The following is a 5315-nucleotide window of genomic DNA, read 5'->3' on the forward strand; positions in this document are numbered from 1 at the left end:
CCTGGGGGGCCTGGGAAAAAATCCACGCAGAGCCTCACAACTTTAGAAATCCAATCTGATTTAAGAAATGGACACATTCTAACCAACTCAGATTCATTTCAGGCTATGTTTCTGAATCCCACCCTACCCCAGAAGAACCAACAAAGGCAGACTTGCCAGTAGCTCTTATATTCAAGTAAGCTTTTTTCTAAAGCTCTCCAGCTGTCCTAAGCCAGACAAAAGGTTTTGGGGGTCATCAGGCCTGAGAGGATATGCACTGATGGTTAGGGGTGGCTACAGGCCTCCACTCATACATTTCCATCCTAAGGAAGGGAGGACATAACTGAGCAAGCAGAAGGTCCCAGGAGGAGCTCTGAGCACCCAACAAGCTGTGGTATTGTGAAGTAGGAACTCACAGTCATCTGTGACATAGATTCAAACCCAAACCCACTGCCTTTGAGTCGATTCTGACTCATAGTAACCCTACAGGACAGAGTAAACTGCCCAATAGGGTTTCCAAGGCTGTAAATCTTTACAGAAGCAGACGGTCACATCTTTCTCCCACAGAGAAGCTGGTGGGTTCAAACCGCCGACCGTTTGGCTAGCAGCCGAGTGCTTTAACCATTGCACCACCAGGGTTCCTATGACATAGATACAAAGGCTTATGTATTTCACCAGAAGCCCTGGGCAGGAAAGGGAGGGAAGGTACCAGGCCCTGCAGCTACTGCTGGTCAAGGGCGCTGCAACACCTAATACTATACTCCACTTTCTACTACTTAAGAAACTACCTCCATCGATGCCCCTTGAGTTACTATTAATCAGTTTTCAATAGCTGGAGGTAATGTAGCCTGAGTCACACTCAGAGCTTTGAACCAGTTCATTCACAGTGCGGACTCACTGCTGAGGATTTGCATTTCCACTGCAGATATACTGAACCAGAATCTACAGTTTAACAAGATCCCCAGGTGATTCTTATGTATAATAACATTTGAGAACCACTGCTCTACTAGTGGTTCTCAGAACTGGTCCCTAACCAGCAGCATTAGCATCACCTGGGAACTTGTAAGAACTGCAAATTCCCAGCAGGGGTTCCAACGAACAGGTTCGAAGCATCACACCATCCGTTTAAGTGGCAGTGTACAGGGCGGTATGAACACAGGCTCTGGAACCAGACAGACCAACAGCCAGTCCTGGTTCTTGTGTAATCGTCAGCAAGTCACTCAGTTTCTCTGAGCTTCTGTTTCCTCATCTGTAGAAGAGAAATAACAAAGGTACCTCAAAAACAGAGAGGATCAAAAGAGATAATACATGTAACCTAATCTAACTATGGTGACTCGCCCTAACTGTGGTGCCATGGATTGAACTATGTTCCCCCAAAATATCTGTCAACTTGGCTAGGTCATGATTCCCAGTATTGTATGACTGTCTACTGTTTTGTATTGAGCTGATTTCCCTATGTATGGTAAATCCTATAACTATGATATGATAAAATGGATTAGTGGCAGTAATACTGATGAAATCTACAAGATTAGACAGTGTCTTAAACCAATCTCTTTTGAGATATACAAGAGAGAAGCAAGCAGAACAATATGGGAACCTCATACCACCAAGAAAGCAGAGCCGGGAGCAGAGCATGTCCTTTGGACCTGGGGTTCCTGTGCAGAGAAGCTCCTAGTCCAGGGGAGGATTGACAACAAGGACTTTCCTCCAGAGCTGACAGAGAAAGCCTTCCCCTGGAGCTGACACACTGAATTTGGACTTATAGCCTACTGGACTGTGAGAGAATAAATTTCTCTTTGTTAAAGCCATCCACTTGTGGTATTTCTGTTATAGCAGCACTAGATGACTAAGACTCGTGGTGACTAGCACATAAAACCAAACCAGTTGCCATGGAGTTGACCACCTGGAGAAAGCACCTGTTCTAAGCAAGTAGCCTTTCCCTGCTTCTCCCAGAGCCTGCCATCCCTTCCTCTCCCAGTGCCTTTCGGCTCAGTCCCCCTCCTCTTCCGCCGCTCCTCACAGCCTCTACCCCGCATCCCTTAGGCTCCCTCCCCGCGCGCGCGCGCGCGCACCTCCTCCTCTTTTTGGCGCGCTCCTCGCCCCCTCGCGCGCGTCCTGTGTCACCCACCCGCGCGCCCCCTCCAACTCACGCGCCAGCCCCCTGCCCCCTCGCGCGCGCCCTCGGCTCACCCACCAGTGCGCCCCTCCTCTCTGTGGCGCGCTCCCTCCGGTTGCTGAGGCTCGCGAGCTTGTTGCCTAGCGACGGGACGCGGCTCCCGGGCAGAAGTTCGGCGCGTGCGTGAGGTGTGCGCACCGACAACGCAGGCGCAGTGGTCCGAGAAAGGTTCGTCTCGCTTCGCTGGGTCGCGGAGGTCAGAGGCGGTTCTGACAGTTAGACCTTGCGGGCCACGTAGGACTAAGGGGACGCCCGAAGGCCGAGTGACGGTTAGTTCCGCGCCTAGGGCCCCGTCTGCTGGCTGCTCTTCGTCCTCCTCTTCTTCCTCGTCCTCGGGGAGCGTGCGTTGGGTGGAGAGTTGCCATATAAAATACTGGACGCCCAATTAAATGTGAATTTCAGCTAGACAACGAAAAACTTTTAAGTACCGTGGTGGCGCAGTGATTAACATCTCTGCTGCTAACCACAAAGGTCAGCAGTTCGATTCCCCCAGCCACTCCTTGGAAACCCAATGGGGCAATTCTTCGCTGTCCTATAGGGTCGCTATGAGTCGGAATTCGACTGGACAGAAATGCGTATAGTGTAATACAAAATTTTTCGGTGTTTAGCTGACATTCAAATTTCACTGGGTGGCCTGTATTTTTATTTGCTTAATCAGGCAGCCCTACCTGGATCTGTCTTCTAGGTTTGGGCGAGGCATCTCAGTCTGCCTCTTGTGGCACCTTCTCCAGGCTTGAGGCCGCTGTTTCTGTGGGAAGAGGCTTTCTTCTGGTGATCCAAGATGCTGCCTACTGGTGTATATGAAAAATAGCATTCCTTTAAACAACCCTGTGAGATGGGTATTATCTCCGTTTCTTGGATAGGAAACCGATGCCAAGTGAGGTGACGAGCCTCGCCAAAGTCCCACTGATGGGATGCAGCAGACTGTAGACCCGGCCCTACTGTTAGTCTCCCCCACCCCCTTAGGTACTACTGCCCCCTCCCATGTATTTTGATCTTTGAGGAGCAACAGCAGGAGCCCTTTCCTCTTTCATGTTACTCCACTTCAAATGAAGCTGCGGTATCTTTGCAGTTCCTTCTGTCTTTACAGAAGTGCAGTGAAGATACTGTGTTCCAAAGTCAGCTGTAATCTTTTCTCTGTGTGGTTAGGGCACCAATGCCAACCTTATGGCAAATTAGATTCATTTGTGCCAGTTTGTTTTCAGTTTGTAGAGTTTTTAATTTTTACGCACATATGCATTCCTTTCCCCGCTGCTGTTGCTAACACAAAGGATAGCATGCTATATATGCTTTCTGGACCTTGCTTTATTAATGCCCTCATAAGTCCTGGCAGCCCCTCCCTGTTGTAGAGACCTTCCTCATGGTTTACGTCTGCGTAGTAACTTATCCTGTAGCTGTGTGTCCTCAGTCTCTGTTGATGAATAATTGGATGCTTTTCCAGTCTGGCTATTCTAAACAGTGATGCAAAATAACCTCGTGCATACATCATTTCATATTTTGACAGGTGTATCTCTGAGCTAGGATTCCAGAGTGAGATTGCTGGGTCACGGGGAAGACGCATACGTCATTGTTCTAGAGTCTGCCAGATTCCCACCATACCATTTTGCACTCCCACCAGCATTGCATGATAGAAGAGCAGTAGTGGGGGGTCTATGAATGGACCTCGGGATGTCAGTGTTTCTGAGATTTTATGTAAAATGTCAGGTGCATTTGTCTAGCAACAGGATGTAGACGCCCTGGCTCTGGAATCAAGAGTTGGGTATTGCACTAAGCAAAGGTCAAAGTGAGCAAATCCCACCTTTGCTGCTAACTGTGTGGTAAGGATCAGTAAGAATCCAACCCCCAAAGTGTGGAAATGGATCCGGTCCTCTCTTTCCCACTTCTCTATCCTCATTGCCTGCCAGCCACCCAAGTGGCACACTCTCTTCGATCCTATCCACCCAGAGGTGGGTCACGGCTCACAAGTTAGATGGATACCATCCTTCAGATCAGCTGCCGACACAGCCCTTCTCTGATACCTAGCCACCTGGAACTAGATCAGAGCCCACAAGTTAGACACTGTCTTTCAAATAGGCAGATGCCAGCCCCTGCTGGTTCTTGCTGCCCCTTTGAGTTTGTTAATTTGCTAGAACGGTTCAAAGAATCTCATGGTGAGTATACCATACTTGCAACTACAGATTTACTACAACCAAAGAGGATACAAATGAAGAGACACATAAGGTGAGGTCTTGGAGGGGGGTCACAGAGTGAAGCTTCTGTCCCGAAAAGGAACGTGTTACCCTCTCCCATGCATGGTCACCAACCAGGAAGCTCATCTGAGCCTTCCAGTTCAGGACCCTTAACAGCCTCCCCCAGGGGCCATGATAGATTGTATCATGCCTCCTGAGGCTCAGTCAACATCAGACCCCAAGGTGGTCCCTCTTGGTCTGATCAGGCCCCACTCATTAGCCTCAGGTGTGGTCTGGCACTCAAGAACCCAGAACAAAGGCCAAATTGCAAGGTGATTCTATACCTTGCAGGTACAAATCTCACCTCTACTATGTGCCGGCTCTTCAGTCTTGGACTGTTGACTTAAGCTCTTTGTGTCTGGGTTTCTTCGTCTGCACAACAGGGATAGCGAGACCCACTTTTCAGATATGTTTTGAGGATTAAGTGAGACATTGCATTGCTTGGCATATAGTCTTCTTGCAGTCAGTAATAATTGCAATAATCAATATCCCTTTTTGCTGTCTTGGGCTTGAGGGCTCATCAGGATTTTGAAAGTATTTTAGTTGTAGTGACTTCTGTAGAAACTCTTTGGAAACTGTTAGAAATTTCCTGAGGCCAGCTTGCTTGTAACATCTCTGATGGCAGGCATCAATGACTGGTGATAGAGTATAGTACATTGTTGGCCTACTGGACTTTACTCTTACTGTGCCTTAATTGGAGCCCTGGTGGTGCAGTGGTTAAAGCAACTGACTGCTAACTAAAAGGTCGGCAGTTTGAAACCACCAACAGCTCCGCGGGAGAAAGATGTGGCAATCTGTTCCCATAGAGATTTACAGCCTTGGTCAGAATCGACTTGATGGCCGTGGGCTTTTTTGTTTGGTGACTTAATTGGAAATTTCCTGCACTAATGCAAAAGTTTTATTTTTTAGGCGTTTATATTTAGGAGTTAGAG

This window comes from Trichechus manatus, unplaced genomic scaffold (genome assembly GCF_000243295.1).
Source record: "Trichechus manatus latirostris isolate Lorelei unplaced genomic scaffold, TriManLat1.0 scaffold00166, whole genome shotgun sequence".
Classification (NCBI taxonomy): Eukaryota; Metazoa; Chordata; class Mammalia; order Sirenia; family Trichechidae; genus Trichechus; species Trichechus manatus.